Source organism: Cibotium barometz, chromosome 47 (assembly GCF_041138505.1).
Source record: "Cibotium barometz isolate CiBa-2024 chromosome 47, ASM4113850v1, whole genome shotgun sequence".
Classification (NCBI taxonomy): Eukaryota; Viridiplantae; Streptophyta; class Polypodiopsida; order Cyatheales; family Cibotiaceae; genus Cibotium; species Cibotium barometz.
In genome coordinates, this window is record NC_141092.1 from 3960197 (window position 1) to 3980318 (window position 20122).

The 20122-nt window shown below is 50.3% G+C and overlaps 1 protein-coding gene across 16 annotated transcripts in view; it reads left to right on the top strand.

Moving 5' to 3' along the window:
- The window catches only part of PHYLLO (2-oxoglutarate decarboxylase/hydro-lyase/magnesium ion-binding protein), a 169922-nt gene that overhangs the window by 61074 nt on the left and 88726 nt on the right, over positions 1-20122 (top strand). The gene's annotated exons all lie outside the window — the stretch shown is intronic.

Consider the following 20122-nt stretch of genomic DNA (forward strand, 5'->3'; position numbering starts at 1 on the left):
TGTACAAGTATTCAGGCAAGCAGTTTAGGCCAACAGCCAAGTGCTAAACACTAGTGTGAACTAGTCCAGGATCCATAGGACACAAATCCATGCTCAACAAGCAAGTTCTGGACTGTTTGGGCACCTGTAGGAAGGGCTGGACTGTGAAGAACAAGAGGGGCAAAAGTGTGGGCAGTCAGCAAGGGAGAGATTGGATAGCTGGACATAGGTTTCTTCCCTGTGTGAACACACTTATGTATGTTGGGCAGTTTGCCCTACGCTATTATTTGTTCTCATTGTACTTTTGTACCTCATTATCATAGAGTACTTTTCCAACAGTAAGCTCTCCCATGTTTTTGTTCAAGCTCACTGTGTGTGTGTGTGTGTGTGTGGTGGTGTACATGCAAGCTCTCCCCAACCCCAACACATGTGGAGCGTTCATCTGTGATGATCATTCTCTTGCTTTGCGAGCTTCCATAACTTGAACTATCCCGGCTTTCCTGTGTTCCACTTGGAAGGGGGTGAGGTCATCTCCAAGGTATATTTTGGTGTTTCGGAGAGTGGTTTCTTCTTCAAGAAAGCCAAACAGGACTCCGTATCTTTGAACTTGAGGAGGAGAGGCCTCTCTCTGGTCAAGTCGCCAAACATCTACAAAAGGGGTGTCAGTGAGGCCCATTTGTCTTCATAATGTCTCACCGTCCTTTTCTGGTGACTTGCCCGCTTGCAAGCTTGTTACTCGCACATGTAGAGCCCTAGATTGGCGACGCTTCTCTTCTTCAAGCATGGCCGTCATGATGGATGTGGCATTTGGGGTGTGGACTGTTTTTGTTTTTTCAGAACCTCAACCCATTTCGAGGGTGAGAAGGGCGGACGAGGGGGGAGGGCGAGAAGAGTAGGCAAGAGGTGAAGGCGAGGAGGGTGGGCTTGCACAACGCGCGCAGAGAGAGAGAAGGAAGAATGAAAGAAAGAAAGCTGTATTAACGTCTACTAGAGGCTGAACTCGACCTATGAGACAAATCAATGTACAAGTGTCAATGTCTTCTGGATGTCCAGAAAAAAAAAGGACAAAATGAACATGAAATAAAGTATGAAAGTACTGAGCTAGTGGGGGGGTGTGATGGATGGAGCACTACTGCTAGAGGCTCAGTATGCAACCTATATGCGTAGGGTATACAAGAATGCAATGCAGATTTGTCTAGCTCCAACCAATACCATAATGGGGGTGTAATATGTGATATACATAGGCGATGGCGAGGCAAAAATACCTCGGAGCATGATCTCCGGGTGTGAGTGTAAGTGAGCTAGCCACTCCTGGATATGGTGCTGATGTCGTGCCCGTATCTCTGTGATCTCCCTCTGATGTAGTCTGGGAGTCTGGTAGCCTGGTGCTCTCGGTCTCCGTCTGGCTCGGAGGTCTGTAGCGCGCTGAAGTGTAACCCCCTCCTATGTCAGGGTAGGCAGTGGGATAGATCTCTGGAAGAAATCAGTGAGCTGGAGCTATCGCCCACCTCTCCCTGTGGTATGAGTCCTTATCACGTCTCTCTGTGGCGCTGTGTCTCTAACAAGAACTGGCCAAATCTGCGCTGGTCTGCGGACTCCATGATATGGCGGAGTGAGGGATGTCCACTGAAGATGGTGTCTCTCTCTCTAATGACACTATATGCTGTGCATCTGCATACATAATGTTCCTCACTCTCAACCTCCTCCTGGCATAGTCTGCATATCCTCTCTGCTCTGGGGATCCGTGCTGACCTACCTGCCTCAATCTCAAGCTGGTGTGATGACACTCTGAGCTGGCCAATCGCCACTCAGGCACTGTGAGGCATGTACACATCCATGTATCCAGGTCTCTGTATGAATCCATCCGTTGAGATACGCATAAACTGATCTCTGTAGTATAGCATCTTCGGCGGTAGAGGCTGACTGGGTGTAATCCAAGTCTCTCGAGTGTATCGTTGCCATAAATCATGCCGAATGACTCGGTTCCTCTCACTGTGAGAGAGCTGGATGTGTGGTGCATGCATATCATACTGGAAAGGTGGCAGGTGATCTATGTCAAGACCATGCTGAGTGAGCCACTATATCATCTGTGAATACCATGATTTCCTATCTCTGCTCTCTGCGAGCTGCCTGGACGCGTCAAAAGCTCTATGTGAGAGTCGATCTGATGGCATATCTCTGATCCTCTGTATGAAGCAGATCGTCTGGAAGAGGGCCTCTACTAGCATAGGAGGTGTAGCAAACTTTGTCCGGACAATGTCATGTGAGACGGAGGGTTTGTTGGGGATCATCCGTGAGAGCATGAGAATTTGAGGCCTCTCTATCTGAGACCATGTGGAGGTGGCGAGCCTAGGTGCCCATACTGCTACAGCATACATCAAAGCAGGTGTGACTAGTGTGTCAAACAACTACCCCTTCGTGCGGGGCTCCTGGAAGTGTGCTGGGTGACACTGTCTCTCTAGCATGGCCAGAGCTGCATACCCTCGTGTGAGTCTATCCTTGGCTGCCTGTGCCATAGTAAATCTTCCTAGCGGAGTCGTAAATGTAATCCCCAGGTATACATATGAGTCTACACACTCTACCTGTCCTCCTGCTAGTGTGAAGATGGCGTGTTGTCGAACCGGCCTTGAGGTGTGGAAAATCATGGCCTTGGTTTTCCGAAGGTTCACTGTAAGCCCCCTCTGTGTGTAGAAGTCATCGAGTGCATGGAGATGGTGCTGTAGTCCCATCCGCGACTTAGAGACCAGATAAATATCATCTGCATATAGCATAATGTGGACTGTGGTACCTGAGATGTCTACCCTGTCCCCACCACAGTTACCAATGAAGTCAGCCACCTCATCGATGTATAGCCCAAATAGTGTAGGAGAGAGTGGGCATCCTTCCTTCACACCTATGGTGCTAGCAATAACATCAGATAGCCCCCTGGGGCATCGTATGCGCATATTAACTAAATACGCCAATAAAGGAGTGAAGGCATTGACGGTTGAGGAGGATGCTATGGTTGAAGATGGCTTGAGCCTTGAGCAATGAGAGAGAGAGAGAGAAAGAAAGAAAGAAAGAAAGATATATTAACGTCTGCAAAAGGCCAAATTTGGCCTATGAGACAAACAAGTAGTACAATGATGTTCCCCCCCTCCCCGAGAAAAGATCCTTTCATTAGTTATAAAAAACGCCCGTAGGGCTACAAAAGATCCTCTCCTGCTCACAAGAAAAAACAGAGCAGAGAAAACAACAGGGCAGCCAGGGAGACTCTCCCTAGGTGCTGAAAAGTACAAGTATCAGTACAAAGAACTGAATGGCTATATCATACAATAGAAGGGGGGAAAAGCCAAACAGGTGGCCTGTAGTGCCAGTGGGGGGACCCCGCGTGAAGGGTATAGAAGGGGCTGCTGCGCCAGGTGGTGTGAGAGGCCTGGCGCCACAAGATCGCCTCATCTGAGTCACCCCGAATGTGGTCGTACTGTCCCCGCAAGGTGTGGATCAACTCCTGCCAGATCCCCCGAACAGTCTCTGTTGGTGGCTCAAGTCTCCCCTCAAGGCCTTGAAACACCGGGCCTTCGAGGTGAACCAGATGGTGATTCTGCTGAGGAGCTCCCATCGTAGATTTCTCTCCTTAGCATATTGAAATTAATGGGTATTTTATTTAAATTCAAAGATAAATTTTAGATAGATTTATTTTATCTATGAGAAACCGGTGAAGGAACAAGGCGAGGCTGGCCCCTAATGAATCTGATGGCCTAGCTGTCCTGCTCCGTCTCATAGCCCATAGCAGGCCTTGACGAAGTCGACCAAGCAGCGGCACCCCACGTATACGTACCCTCTGGAGAGAGGGGGGCCAGAATACGCAGCATCCGCAGCCAAATCAGCTGCGCGCGCCTGAGGGCAGTCCCAAAGGCAATGTCTCTGTCTCCATAGGTGGCCGCATCGGACGCAGGTCGCCGGAAGACCGCTGTAGACAAGCCAGGTGCCAACTGCTGAGCCCCTGTGGGCGACCAGCCACTGGAGAGTCGAGATCCTGCGAGCCTGTCGACTAGCCCAGAGCTGGGCCCAAAAATCCTCCAGAAACTCCTGTGAGAGTCCCTGTAGAGCCGCCAGTGCCCCGCTGCAGCTGGAGAGACCATCCTCCTCGCCGTCAAAATATGCCGTCCCAACCGAATAGTATACTGAAAAAAGGTAATCTCTATGGCCTCAAGGGATGCATAAGGATCGTGCCACTCGTACTCACCGGGGTCCCACTGTAGCCGGGCCAAGGGGCGCGCTGCATATGCCCATATGCGCCAATCCGGGAGCACATCTGCAGGGTCTGGGTCAATATGCCACTTCCGAGAAGCGGCGGCCACTACCCGTATCCTCTGAAAGGTGCACTCTGCAACCAAAGGAGACTCCACCTCCACTCTCTGAAGTCTGCCCTCATCCTGAATCTCATAGTAGAGGCATCTGCCATCCTCAGTGCAAGCTCTGACTCCCATCCACCGTGGGGCCACTAGCTCGAGAGGCGTGAACCACTGCTCTGTGAGTGCCTTCTGAATGTCATCCCTCATAATCAACCCCCCTCTGAAGTGACTCAGCCTCTCCACCTGGATCTCCTCTGGTAGACTGCAGAAGGCCTGCCACTCTCCAAAGCTACGTGCTGGGCCTGCCGCCAAAGGTCCCCAGGCTAGACGAGGCCGAGCACCCAGCATATGACCCTGCTTTGTGCGAACCGCTGGGCTCCAGATGAGCGGCTGTCTGGCCCGCTCCTCAACACAAGAAGGAGGTCGCTGAGAGAGCCCCGGTCTCAGCAGCTCCCAAGCTCTCAGGATGCTCAAAGCAAATCTGTCCTCCCATCCTCTACTGAGGCCTGTCCTCCTCATCTCTATGAAGATCCATCGAATCTCTGGTGCCCAAGTGCCCCCTGCTGGGGGAGCCCGAGCCTGCAGCCGCTGCAAGAGAAGCTCTTTCCAAGGCTCAGCGCCTGGAAGCAGCCCCCGAACAATAAGCTTCCCCAATAAGGCTCTACTCTGATCGACTGGATCTATAATGCCCAAGCCTCCATGAGCCAGCGGAAGTGTAATAACTGCCCATGCAACCTTTGCCCGAGCTGGCTGACCGTCCCGCCCAGACCAAAGAAAGTTCCTGATCAGCCTTTGTACCTGGCTGATGCAAGAGCTCGAGAAGATCCAGTAAGACGTAATGTACCACATGGTTGCTAACAGCACCTGAGTTGCCACCACCACCCTCCCGGCCAAGGATAGTCGAGCTGTACTCCAATACAAAAGCTTCTTCCGAATGCTCAGAAGAAGCGGGGTAATCTGCTGCTCAGGTGACAAATCTAGTCCAATCTGGCATCCCAAATACCGCACTGCTGTGCCAGGAGGAATCCATCTAAAGCCCGGGTCCGGGCTCCATGCCGGAGTGGGAGCGCTACTGATCCAAAAGGCCACTGTCTTGCGCCAATTGATCAATGCTCCTGAAGCTGCACTAAAATCCTGGAGCGACTGCTCTGCCCGAAGAAGATTGGCCTCCTGGCCATGCAAAAATAAGCCCGTGTCGTCTGCAAACTCAGCATCGAGCAGGTCCTCCCCCCGAACTGGGAGCTGGAGTCCTCTCAAACCAACCTCCTCTGCCGTCAAATACATGCTCATAGCCTCCGCAAAGAAGAGAAAAAGAAAAGGGGCGAGGGGACACCCCTGATGGACTGATCTGGTCAGCTCAAAACTCGGCCTCCGTCCTCCGGCAATCAACACCTGGGTGCGAGCTGTGGAATACAGAGCTGCCACTCCTCTAATCCAACCTGGCTCAAAGCCCCGGCGAAGCATAGTGCCCTCTAAAAAACCCCAATCGACTCTATCGTATGCCTTCTCAAAATGGAGAAGCATCACAACCAAGTCCTCACCAAGAAATCTAGCTCGGGCCGTCGCCTCCCAGAAGGTGAAAATGTTGTCAAGGATACTACGCTCCTTGACGAATCCTGTCTGGGCAGCATGAATCAACTCCCCCAGGAAGGGCTAGATCCTCAAACTCAAGGCCTTTAAGACCTTGTAGACAGTATTGAAGATTGTAATAGGTCTCCAATGCCGAATATCATCTGATACTCCCTCCCCCTTGGGGATGAGAAAGATCAAGCCCTCTGAAAAGCTCTGTGGCATCACCCTTGTGTCCAAAACATACTGAAAGCCCCTGCGGAGGCCTGGCCCCAAAAGGTCCCAATAGCGCATTAAAAAGGCATGCGTCAGCCTGTCCTCCCCTGGGCAACTATGGCGCGGCAGGACCCTCAAGACCTCAGCAAGCTCAACCTCTGAAAGAGGCGCACCAAGGACTGTACGCATACGATCTGTGACCCTCCTCTGCACATGGGCCCACACCGTCTGTCTGCAAGCATCCCGAGCCTCAGTGGCTGGCTCCGCTGAAAGCAGGTCTCTATAGAACCCAGTGGCAATGGCTTTGATCTCCCCAGGCTCAGTAGCTACAGACCCGTCCGGCCTCCCAAGCTCACGGACTCCTGCTTGAGCATGACGGGGTCCAGTAATCTCAAAAAACTCCCCAGTCACTCTATTCCCAAGCTGCGTCCACTGAGAGGCTTGGCGACGATAGTAAAACTCATGTCTCTGCTCCTCTGCCTCTCTAACCTCCTGGCGTGCCTGGCTCAGCTGGGACGCCACCCACTCACATGCAGGCTGCTGCTCCTGAAGGCGCTGAAGCGAAGCAAGGCTGCGTCTCAGACGCTGCTCCCGCTTGCGAATCTCTCCCAGCCGTGTCAAAGCTGCAGCGTGCAGAAAAGAGCTAAGCTCCATGAGTCCCTGGGCACACTGGCCTGCTGCATCGTGGTCAGAGCACTGACTATCATGCCAGATCCTCTCAATGTCCTCTGCGAGACTAGGATCTGTAAGTACCCTCTCTGGGATCCTCAACTGCAAGCTGGGCTCCCGTGTGCTCTCCTCAAGCGTCAAAATAACTGGCGCATGATCTGAAAATGAGGTGCCAGCGAGAATGCCAACGGAGCCCCCTCGCTCCCCTAACCAGTCGCCCACATAAAAGCGATCAATCCGTGATAGATTAGTCCCTCCCTGCCGGCGATCCGACCGAGAGAAACTAAGACTGTCTTGAGAGCGGGAGAAGGCCCCATGCTGCCATGCATCAGTGATCCTCAGTGACATGCAAAATCGCTCCCAAGCTGCAAGCTCCGTGCCACGCACTGTAACATGACTGCCTTCCACCCTATCAGCCGGGTCCTCAAGCATGTTGAAGTCACCCCCAACACACCAATGTGCGGCCTCTGGCAATGCATCCGTAACCTGGGTCCAGAACTCTGCTCTCGCACTAGCATGGTTGGGCGCATAGACGTTGAGCACGCCCACTAGCTCATCATGCATCCTCAGAATGACACACTGTGCTGTACCAGGCACAATGATCCCTCGATCCACAATGGCCTGCCGCCATACATCTGCAATGACCATGCATACTCCTCCCTGTCCACCCAAAGGACCAAACCCTGCAGACCAAAAGGTGTCCCATCTACCAGGTGTCAGGCGTTTTTTTGTAAAGGTGTTTTGAGTCCGTGTACATATGGGACGCGTGGTGTGCAATAAAACTTTGCCCTGAATGCCCTGGCAAGTGTACAGACGGAATGGCTTTGGAGTGATTTAGTGTATGCAATTTTCTTTGAAGCACCTGTGTGAGACTTGAAGCTTTTATTCGTATGAGTTTTTTAGTCGTCAAGAAGGTGTCTGGGATGTGTGTAAATAAGAGGTGGATGAGCATGAGGATATCAATGATGGGTTTTGATGAGCCTCTGGTGGAAATAAATGTAGACATGCTGGTCTATGTGGAGAGAGCTCAATTCAGACTATAAATATTGAATTTACAAGGGACGCCGGCAAAATATAAATTGCCTTTATGCTTGAGTTTTGAGAATCTTTTAGGTTTGGAATGGCCGTCTTGGTAATGATGATGCTGATGACGAGGCTGTGGGCAGCTCTCGCATTTATTTTGGAAATTGTGGGCGTGGCGCGATGACCCGAAGCATAAGGAGAAGGAGAGGCTATTGTAAGTGGTGGCCATTATTTTGAAGCTTAAAGTAAATGAAAAATTATATAATACACATGGCCAAGATTATTGGGGCCACTTGGAAGCTTTTTTGGGCCGCCACCTCGACATCTAGAAGGTGGCGAAAACGTGAAAGGAAGGTGGCCGCTTAAGGGTTGGCGGTGATTGTGAAAAAAAAAGGGAGGGGTGTTCTGGAGGCGCAGAGAAGGAGAAAGAGCCTGAGAAGAAAGAAAAAGAGGGGGATGCTTGTGTGGCCATCGCATAGAGGAGAAGGGCTCTGGATGCAGCTAGCGCAGGTGACTGGGAGCTGCTGAGTTCGTCGCTGTGAAGAGAGTGATAACGTGCGAAGAAGACGTCAAACTGCCATGTGTGAATAGGAGTGGGCTGGCGGACAGCGTGAGTGGGGGAGAGGAGTTCTGCAGGCAAAAACAAGGAGAAAGAGCCGACTGGTGATTCGAGTGGCCGCTTGGAGCCGGGGTCCAGTGTGGAATCGCAGCTGGCGTGGTGACGGGAGCGAAAACCGGTGGTTGCCTGTGAAGACGGCGGCGTCTGTTGAGGTGTTAGCCTCGTTGATACGGTGGTAGGTGGGGCGCCCTCTGGTGATTGTGCAGCTGCAGCCGTATGGTGTGAAGGGAGCGCAGCCAGATGTGCGAAAAGAGCCAGAGTGTTGGCCGCCTTATAAAAGCTAGGTGTGAGCTGTAAAAGGCTGACTGCAGGCAATGATTTCGAGCTACGTGGGTGGTGCGAAGGGCTACAAGAGTTGGCGATACAGGTAAGGCTGGCAATTGAGAAGTTGGGCTAGGTGAAGTTCTGCAGAGAGTCGGAAGAAGGAGGGGCCGCCAAGGGTACGAGGGGCCTCACGATGGTGAAAAAGGCTGGTGGGTAAGTGTGCAGCCGGGCTGATTCTGCAGAGACGCCAGGGAAACTGTCGAGAGCAGTGTGAAAAGAGGCTGAGGCTGGTGAGTTTGAGGCTGCTGGTCGAGCTGCTCTGCAGGCGTGGAAAGCAGAGGCCAGGGTTCATGCTGGTAACTAGAGAAACTGCTGGCTTTTCTACTGGAGGTAGCTGCCTTGTTTCGAGACTTCTGGTGTGAGATCAAGAGCAAGCTTTGGGCAGTGTGTGTGTGAGTTGTTTGCTGTGAGTGTGTGATTAAGGAGAGTGCGAGGAAGAGTGGGTTGAAGCTTATAAATTGATAAAATTCATGTAACCCCTTGTAAATGGACAATAGGGTTTGTGTTGATGATATGTGAGTGGCTTAGCCTTGCTGACAGATAAAAGGCTTTTATAATAAGATATGTGAGCTGTTGAAACTGCCTTTCTTTGGGTATCTCTAGGTGGTAGAGAGAGAGAGAGAGAGAGAGAGAGAGAGAGATTTTTCTTTCCAGCTAGAGAAGCTGGTGGTGCCCCTTGTGCTTGTGAGTGTTCTGAAGGTGGTGAGTCGGCGAGCTATAGTGGCCTTCTTGTGTTCTTGAGCTGCCTCACATCTTTCCGGCGCCCCTCACTGAGGAGTTGCTCTTTTCTGGCATTGTTTGACTGAGGATTGCTCTGTTATTTCCTTCAGTTATCAGGGTGTGTGCCCTAGAAGTTGAGAGTTCAGGGAAGGTGCTTTCTTGGGATCTGAGGTGAAGTTTGGGGGTTAAAATGATGTCTTATCCAGAGTTTTATGGTAGCCCTAATGAGGATGTGGCAGATTTCTTGGAAAGGATGGAGGTTGCATGCATAAGCAACCATATTAATGAGTCGGTACAGGTGTTGCGGCTACTGAGCATCTGTTTGAAAGGGGATGCAAGGACCTGGTACAGGACTTATGAGGAGTCATTGAGGGTTGCTGTTCCACATCTTGATATGACTGAAAATGGATTAAAGACAGCACTTAGCAACAGGTTCAAGAAGGTAGAAGACCCCGACAAGGTTTGGCATGAGGTGCAAGCTCTGACACAAGGTGAGTTTGAATCATTAGATGATTATATGAAGAAATTTTCTTTGCTATGGGAGACTCTATGCAGGGCTTTAGGGGAAGACCAGGTACCGCCTGACATGATGAAGAAAAACAAGTTTGTAGCCGGGCTTAAGAGGAGTATTCGCTGGAAAGTGGAATTGAAGAAGCCCAGGTCTTTTGAGGATGCGGTAGAAATTGCTAAATCAAAAGATTGGAAGCTGCAGCGGATGAATCAGCTGGGGATGATTCCAGTTGTAGCACAGTCGGAGATTCGTAGAGTGGAGGCTACACCCATGAATGCAGTGATTGAGAGGACGAAGCCCACTGAAGCCCAAGCTATGCAGATGGTGCCACAAGCTAATCAAGGAGTACCTGTGGTTCGTGCAGGTTCTGATGAGGGATTGCGACAGGATATGAAACAGATGGTTGATCTTATGAAGAATTTGAGCTTAAATTTAATGGGAAGTTCAGGTGGTGGACGTGGTAGAGGCCGAGGTAATAATCATGAAGGGGGAGATGAACAAGCAGGGTATGGACGTGGTCGTGGTAGGGGCCGTCGTTTCATCCCTACATGCTGGAACTGTGGTGAGCTTGGTCATCTGAGCACAAATTGTGATAAGCCTCAGCGAATGGGTGGTGATATGTACCCACTACCTTCACAGCTACCTGACAGGTCAAATGATTATGGTATTGATATCAGGGATCAAGCAGGCCCCAGTGGAATCACAGCTGAGGAAAAGGGGAAGGCAAAGGTCATGAATGTTGTTACTCTGGAGAATGTTCAGGTGAGAGAAGAAGGGGATGTGATGCCTATTGGCAAGCGCACAACAGATGAAAGAGAAGGAAAAGGGGTGGCTGGACCCAGCCGTAAGAAGGGGAAGCAGCAGGAAGGAGAAGATGTGAAAGCTAAAAGGAAACGGAAGCCTCGTAGAAGATTCCAGGTGTTAGACTTCCCACGGGGGGATGGGCAAACCAGCTATGACTTGAAATCTGATTTGGTGAACAGGAAGGCAAACATCACCTTTGGGCAGTTGGTGGAGATGGTACCAAAATTGAGAAGGCAATGGAAGAGACTTGTGAATCCAATGGAAAAGGAGTCAGAGAAGAGGTCAGTCAAAGTACTATCTTTGGAAGAGCTTCCAGATATTTGCCCTATTGTGGAGGTGTGGAGTAAAGGTAGGAACCTTGGTCAGGCCTATATAGATGGAGGAGCTCAAATCTGTGTGATCACCCAATCATGTGTGGAGCAATCAGGCTTGAGAGGGTCTGGGGTTTCTGGGTTTCGAATCAGGATGGCCAATCATCAAAAGGTAAAATGTCTTGGTACGATAAAGGGATTGGAAATTGAAGCTTTTAATGTCAAAGCTACTGTAGATTTTCATGTGATGCCTGCGGGTCTTGGTGCTTTTCCAATTATTCTTGGACGACCCTGGTTGCGAGTGGTGGGTGCAGTACAAGACTGGAGGTATGGGACCATTTCTTTGCATAATAAGCAGGGTAATAAAAAATCTTTTGAGATGCATAGTAGGAGATCTTTGAATGATGTGGGGGAGAGGCCACAGGATTCAAGTGAAGAGGAAACTACCACCACTACTTCTGAATCAGAGATGGATTCATCGACTACTGCTTCTAGTGGAGAAGAGGCAGATGTGGCTTTCCTGATATCAGAGCAACAGGGTGATGAAGATAAAGAAGTGTATGAAGTGGGTGCTGAGGGGGAAGATACTATGGGGTCATATGAAGTGATCGAGGAATTACTGCAGCCAAAGATAGAAGTGAAGAAGAAGCAGGAGCTGCTTGAAGGAATGCTGAGTCCGGATCTCTCGAGTGGAGAAAAGGTTAGATATGTTAATATGCTGTCTCATTTTCCAGAATTGTTCATCACTTCTTATAGGGAGATTCGAGGATTTAAAGGGCCAGGTTTGAGGATTGAATTGAAAGAAGGTGTAAAAACAGTTAGGCAGAAGCTTCGCAGGATGGGACGAGAACAAATGCAGGCCCTGAGAGAGGAAGTTGATAAGCTATTGAGTGTGCAGGTTTTATTACACCAGTGGATACAGCTGAGTGGGTAAGTCCTACGGTGGTGAGTCCAAAGAAGGATGGCAGGTGGCGTATATGTGTGGATTTCAAGCCTTTGAATGCTGCTACGAAGAAGGATTCTTATCCCCTACCTTTTTTGGATGAGATCTTGGATACTGTAGCTGGTTATGAAAGGTATAGTGTTTGTGATGGGTATTCAGGCTATTTTCAGTTAAAGATTGCAGAAGAAGATCAGCGCAAGACGACTTTCATTACACTGTGGGGATGTTTCTGCTACAAAGTTCTTCCTTTTGGATTGATGAATGGACCAGCCTACTATCAGAGAAGGGCAAATTGGGTATTATCTCCTTTTTTGAACAAGTTTGTGAAGGATTTTATTGATGATTTTTGTATATACAGCTCTAGGCAAGAGCATTGTGATAAGCTGGCTACAGTTTTTCAGCGTTATGATGAGTGTGGTGGTCAATTAAATCCAAAAAAGTGTTTTTTAGTTCAACCGAGGGTGAAGCTCTTGGGCCATGTTGTTTCAGAGAATGGTATTGATCCAGATCCTGATAAAGTCAAGTCTCTTCTTCTTCTTCCCTCACCAAAGAATACAAGGCAACTGGCTACTTTTGTGCAAAAGGTGAAGTATATGGCTCGATTCATCTCTCTATCTTCACAGTTGTTATATCCTTTGCAGCAAGCAGCAAAGCATGATCCTTTGCATTGGACGAAGGAGTGTGAGGTAGTTTTCCAAAAAGTGAAAGAGGTGTTGGGAGCTATTCCTACAATGCAGGCGCCTAATTGGGAACAGGTATTTTATGTCAATCCTTCAGTGGGTGAAGATGCTATTGGAGCTATGTTGTTACAGAAGGGGAAAGAATCACATTATATGCAACCAGTCTACTGTGCTAGCAGAGTAAAACTTGCCATAGAGAGGTTGTTATTAGAGGTGGAACTTATTATGGTTAGTGTACTTTATGCATGTAGGCGGTTCCGCATTACTTGTTGCCTCGCCCCTTTGTGTTTTTGACGAGCTACACTTTTTTGCCTCAGTTGATAAATGGCACAAATTTATCTAAAGCTATGATGAAGTGGGTGATTGAGTTGCAGGAATTTACTTTCTCATTCTTGGTGGAAGAGAGTACCAGGGCTACCTTAGCTGATCTACTGACATATAAGGAGAGTCCTCTTCTTATAAAGGAGGAAACCATCAAGAAGCCAGTAGAGGATGCGGCTGAGTTGGTGAATGCACACTTATTATATTTTGATGGTTCTTACAGGAAAAGCCATGATGCAGCCTCAGGAGGTTTGGTGCTTTATGATCCACAGGGTTGCCTTGTTTTTAAGAAGGGTGTTAAAGTGGATGCACATAGCAACAATGAAGCAGAGTATCTGACTTTGGAAGTTGGATTGCAAATATGGTTGAAGCATGGTGTACACAGGATTCGCATTCGAGGAGATGCGTTGCTTGTGGTAAAACAGGTATTGGGAGTTTGGAAGTCAAAGAACATGTTACTCAAAGAAATGTGTTTTAAGATTAAAGGTTTGTTGAAGGAATTTGAAGCTTGGAGTCTTAAGCATGTGGATCGAGGCCATAATGAGGAGGCTCATGAAGCAACCCAGGGAATGATTGGTGAAGTTTTTGTTCTTAAAGCTGATGCATCATTTTATTGTGGCAGGGAGAATTTACAGGATGTTGAAGAGTTTTTGTTAACAGGGATGATTCCTAATGGTATTGACAGATCAAAAAAATATGGTTTCATCAGGAAAGCTTCAAGGTATATGATGGTTGGTGATGCTTTGTATTTGAAAGGAACTGATTTGATAATGCGACGGGTACCTTGGAAGGAAGAAATCTACAAAATTCTTAAGGAAAATCATGAGGGAGCATGCGGTGGACATTTTGCCTCAAAGATTACCTTGCGTAAGGTATTGCAGGAAGGTTATGTATGGCCAAGTGTACATAAGGATGTTAATCATTGGTGCAGGTCATGCAAACAATGCCAAGCTCACAGTAGACGGATATTAAAGCCTGAGATGAGGAAGACAATTCTTGCTTATGATGTTTTTGAAAAATGGGGAATTGATGCTGTGGGACCATTGCCTATTACCAGCCGAGGGAAGTGCTACATCTTGACTGCAGTTGATTACCTTTCTAGATGGGCGGAAGCAAAGGCAGTGAAACAAATTACTGCTAAGGAGGTGGCAAAGTTTGTATATCAGGATATCTGCTCTGTAAGTTTGGTGTGCCATTGGAATTGCTTTCTGATCAGGGTCCAGGTTTCAGAGCAGAGCTTATGGATTATTTGTGTACAAAGATGAAGATCAGTCGTAGTTTTACCACACCTTACTATCCACAGTGTAATGGCCTGAATGAGCGTTTCAATGGTGAATTGATCAAGATTTTATCTAAGGTGACAGAGCAACAAGGAAAGAATTGGGATCTGGAGTTGCCTGCTGCCTTGTGGGCATACAGAACAGCAATTAAAACTGGTACGGGTTTCACTCCATTTCATCTTGTTTATGGGAAAGAAGCCTTATTGCCTATTGAGGTGGAGATTTCAGCTGTTAAAATGCTGGAAAAGCTTTTGGAAGAGCCTAAAGATGTCCTTAAAGAGCGGCTATTATATTTACAAGAAGCACAGCTGAATAGGGATAATGCTTTGAAGCATTATGAAGATATGCAGGCAAGGACGCTGGAGAAGTTCAACAAGAAAATTAAGAGCAAAGGAATTATGAAGGATGATTTGGTATTACGTTATAATAGCAGGCTGGATAATGCCTTTCATAAAAAGTTCCAAATTAAATGGGAAGGACCTTTCTTGGTGATGCAAGGATTTGCAAATGGCACCTATCAATTGGCAGATTTAGATGGGACTTTACATGCTTCCAGGGTAAATGGATACAGGCTGAAGAAGTATTATGCACGTTTGATGGTGATTGTACAGGATGCAGTGTCTGAGGATATGATTCCAGATGAAGGGCAGTCTTTGGATATGGATTTAGGTCTTGAAATGCTTTTTACTGCTGATCATGAATGATTCAACAGGCAGGGGGTTGGGCAAAGTATGTAAGGCGTTTTTTTGTAAAGGTGTTTTGAGTCCGTGTACATATGGGATGCGTGGTGTGCAATAAAACTTTGCCCTGAATGCCCTGGCAAGTGTACAGACGGAATGGCTTTGGAGTGATTTAGTGTATGCAATTTTCTTTGAAGCACCTGTGTGAGACTTGAAGCTTTTATTCGTATGAGTTTTTTAGTCGTCAAGAAGGTGTCTGGGATGTGTGTAAATAAGAGGTGGATGAGCATGAGGATATCAATGATGGGTTTTGATGAGCCTCTGGTGGAAATAAATGTAGACATGCTGGTCTATGTGGAGAGAGCTCAATTCAGACTGTAAATATTGAATTTACAAGGGACGCCGGCAAAATATAAATTGCCTTTATGCTTTAGTTTTGAGAATCTTTCAGATTTGGAATGGCCGTCTTAGTAATGATGATGCTGATGACGAGGCTGTGGGCAGCTCTCGCATTTATTTTGGAAATTGTGGGCGCGGCGCGATGACCCGAAGCATAAGGAGAAGGAGAGGCTATTGTAAGTGGTGGCCATTATTTTGAAGCTTAAAGTAAATGAAAAATATATAATACACATGGCCAAGATTATTGGGGCCACTTGGAAGCTTTTTTGGGCCGCCACCTCGACATCTAGAAGGTGGCGAAAACGTGAAAGGAAGGTGGCCGCTTAAGGGTTAGCGGTGATTGTGAAAAAAAAAGGGAGGGGTGTTCTGGAGGCGCAGAGAAGGAGAAAGAGCCTGAGAAGAAAGAAAAAGAGGGGGATGCTTGTGTGGCCATCGCATAGAGGAGAAGGGCTCTGGATGCAGCTAGCGCAGGTGACTGGGAGCTGCTGAGTTCGTCGCTGTGAAGAGAGTGATAACGTGCGAAGAAGGCGTCAAACTGCCGTGTGTGAATAGGAGTGGGCTGGCGGACAGCGTGAGTGGGGGAGAGGAGTTCTGCAGGCAAAAACAAGGAGAAAGAGCCGACTGGTGATTCGAGTGGCCGCTTGGAGCCGGGGTCCAGTGTGGAATCGCAGCTGGTGTGGTGACGGGAGCGAAAACTGGTTGCCTGTGAAGACGGCGGCGTCTGTTGAGGTGTTAGCCTCGTTGATACGTTGGTAGGTGGGGCGCCCTCTGGTGATTGTGCAGCTGCAGCCGTATGGTGTGAAGGGAGCGCAGCCAGATGTGCGAAAAGAGCCAGAGTGTTGGCCGCCTTATAAAAGCTAGGTGTGAGCTGTAAAAGGCTGACTGCAGGCAATGATTTCGAGCTATGTGGGTGGTGCGAAGGGCTGCAAGAGTTGGCGATACAGGTAAGGCTGGCAATTGAGAAGCTGAGCTAGGTGAAGTTCTGCAGAGAGTCGGAAGAAGGAGGGGCCGCCAAGGGTACGAGGGGCCTCACGATGGTGAAAAAGGCTGGTGGGTAAGTGTGCAGTCGGGCTGATTCTGCAGAGACCCCAGGGAAACTGTCGAGAGCAGTGTGAAAAGAGGCCGAGGCTGGTGAGTTTGAGGCTGCTGGTCGAGTTGCTCTGCAGGCGTGGAAAGCAGAGGCCAGGGTTCATGCTGGTAACTAGAGAAACTGCTGGCTTTTCTACTGGAGGTAGCTGCCTTGTTTCGAGACTTCTGGTGTGAGATCAAGAGCAAGCTTTGGGCAGTGTGTGTGTGAGTTGTTTGCTGTGAGTGTGTGATAAAGGAGAGTGCGAGGAAGAGTGGGTTGAAGCTTATAAATTGATAAAATTCATGTAACCCCTTGTAAATGGACAATAGGGTTTGTGTTGATGATATGTGAGTGGCTTAGCCTTGCTGACAGATAAAAGGCTTTTATAATAAGATATGTGAGCTGTTGAAACTGCCTTTCTTTGGGTATCTCTAGGTGGTAGAAATGAAAATGAAATGTTATATTAACGTCTTCAAAAGGCCATAATGACCTATGAGACCAAAAGTTACATCATGGTAGAGAGAGAGAGAGAGAGAGAGAGAGAGAGAGAGAGAGATTTTTCTTTCCAGCTAGAGAAGCTGGTGGTGCCCCTTGTGCTTGTGAGTGTTCTGAAGGTGGTGAGTCGGCGAGCTATAGTGGCCTTCTTGTGTTCTTGAGCTGCCTCACACTAGGCAGCACCGAACCATATCTCTGGATCCTGCTCTCACCCAAGTGGTGCTCCTGCATCATCAAAATATCAATGCTGCCACCAACCAGGCATCTCTGAAGCTCCTGCCTCAAGCAACCACGATAGCGTATATAATGTGCTCCGCCAAGGCCCTATACATTCCATGAGATGATCCTCATGGATGACCTGCTGAGGTGGATGCTGTCTCAGCCGTACGGCGGGCCTTCGCAAGCGGCTTGGATGGAGAATAGTCCTCATCCGAGCGGCTGCGAATCTGCCCACTCGGTGTACTGCAAGAATCACGGATCAGGCGCCAGTGGCTGTGTCCCATGGTGACTGCCTCTCGCTCAGACAGAGCAACCTCGTGTATACATACATATCCAGGGTCGCGTGCTAAGTTTGCCACTATGCGAACGACCAAATGACGAATCCCTGAGGCATCCACACTGCCGGGATCCAAGAAAAAATGAGCCAACTCCCATAGTCGGCCTATCACATCTGTCACCTCCAGATCGCTCACATGATGAGAAAACGCAACTGCCTGAGTCTTCAAAGTGCTAGAGTCCACTCCGGTCGCATGGGCCACATAGAGGGAACTAGAAGGCCACCGCTGAATCAAGTGCCTCCTCCCCGCGAGCCGGAGGAATCACTACATGAACTCTGATGGGTGCTTGCTCATGGGGCTCCTCTGCTCCAAAAAGCCGTGTGAAGGCGTAATGAAAAGCCTCCGAGCGCTGTCTAGTGCCGAGGCAACTCAGCCGACTGCGGATAGATGATATCCGTGAAGCCCGAATCGGCATGGTAAGTCTCCTCTGTGGTGCTCGAGCGAGGTCGGTGCTCAGCGCCCTCCGGACTGCAAGTGAACGCCAGGGGACTGCCAGGGCCTCCCGGGGAGGTGAGGCGGGCGGGGGGGGGGGGGGGGGGAAATGGGGGGCGAGGGGGGTGGAGAGGGAGCCGCTGCCGAAACCGGAGCGGGGACGGGAGGAGGCGAAGGTGGAAGCGAGGCGGTGGGGGGGGACGGGGGTGGGGGGGGGGGGTGAAGGAGGGGGTGCTGGCATCTCCTGGTCCTCAGTCGTCGCAGGGGTCTCCTCCTGGAGGGGAGCAAAGCTGTTCCTCACGGGAACCCAGTGATGCTGAGACTGTGGCTGCTGCTGCAGCGGTCTCCGGGCGTGCCGCTGTGGCTGTCTCCCTCGATGGCGCCCTTGTCCAGGTTGCCACTCCGAGGTCTCTGTGGCCTGAGCAAGTGTCCCGGAGGCTGCCTGCCGAGCCGCATCTGTGGTGGGCGGGCCATCAGGGGCCTGCTGCTGTGGTGAGGGTCGGGGTCTCCTGCGAGGGCAGGCCTTGGCCAGATGATCGACCTGCCTGCAAATGAAGCACTGGTTCGGGAGCCCCGAGAACTCCACTCTCTGATCAATCCATCCCCCCCCCCCCCCCCCCCCCCCCTATCCTAGGTAGCTGAATGACCTTAGGAAGGGAGGAGATGTCAGACACCAAAACTCTGACCGAAGGTAGCCCAGCTGCTCCGGCCACAACTGAAGCTGCTGTGGGGCCAGTCTCTAGTACCGAGCCCACCAATGCTCCTAGCCTAGAGAGGAGTCGAAGATACTCTCGGCGGAGTCTTGGGAAGCAAACTGTAACATGGAAAAGGCGCTCTCCTTGCTCGGCCGCTGCTGGGTCAAAGCCATGCTGCCAAGGTCTGAAGAAAGCCCGAGCACCCCTGATGTCAAGGGAACTCATGGCTAGGACCTTGGCCACGCTCTGGGCGGTCTCAAACTCGATCTGGTAATGTCCACGGCCCAGTAGCTGTACGTCCAGGATCTTGCCCACATCTACAAGAAGGCGGGCCTGGAGAAGATCCCGGATCTCCCCTCTGCTGGGGTGAGTGCCGACTATACGGCAGATGGTGGAATGAGCCTGGAGGCATACCACCTCTGCGGTGAGGCTCGCTTCCTCTTCTGGCGAAAGAGAAAGCCTGATGGGGGTGTCCTCAGGGGCGGGCGAGGGGGCTGCGGGGGAGTCCCTCTAAGGCGGGGCGGGAGGAGCCTCCATCAGAGTCTGAAGCTATGGCGAAGGCGAGGCGAAAGCGGAGATCCTGCAAGAACCGAGCTGCACCCAGAGAGGCGGAAGACGAAGGCCGGAGAAAAAGGAAGAACCCCCTTGGGGGCGGAAATCAGCAAGAAAAGGGAGGGGGAGCGAGGCGGCGAAGGAGTAGCCCTGGGGGGGGGGGGGGTGGGGGGGGGGGGTGGGGGGTGGGGGCGGAAGCTGCGCGCAAGAGGGTTGGGGAGGAGAAAGAGCTGGTGGAGGGGGGGGTGTCGGGGCGCTGTAGAGGGGAGGTGGGCGCGAAAAGGAAGGGGGGGCGCGAAGGAGAGGTGGGGCAGCGGGAAGTACAGCGAGGGAGGGGGGCGCAGTAGCGAGGGCAGGCGGGGGGGGGGGCAAGGGGGGGCGCGAGGAAAGATGGGGGCGTGAGGGGGCGAGCAGGCAGGTAGGCGGGGGGCGCAGGTGTGCAGGTAGCGCGAGCAGGGAGGGGCGGGAGCTACAGCGAGCGAGGTAGTACAATGATGTTCCTCCAGTCATCAAGAGGAAAATGTGGAGTGAGAATAAAATGTACAAGTATGACAACACGACCATAGGGGACTCAATGGTGGTGTACAAACGAGAGGGTGTGGATGGAGTACTAGGGCTACTAATGCATCTCTATACGCTGAAGGGGTGATACAAGTATGATATGTTATCTACTCCTAACTCCATCGAGTCCCATAGTCTGGGTATAATATGTCATACATTTGATCTGAGGATGCCGTAAATATCTGGAACATGCGTCCTGGATCAGAGCGAAAATGTGCCAGCTTCTCCTGGACCTCCTACTGGTGTCGAGACCAGATGGCCGCGATCTCTCTGTGGTGTAGCTGCGGTGTCTGGTAGTCGGCTAGTCTGGGTCGTCGCCTAGCTCGAATCTCCTCCGCTCGCTGAGATGTCACTCCCAATGTGTGTGGCTGGGCTA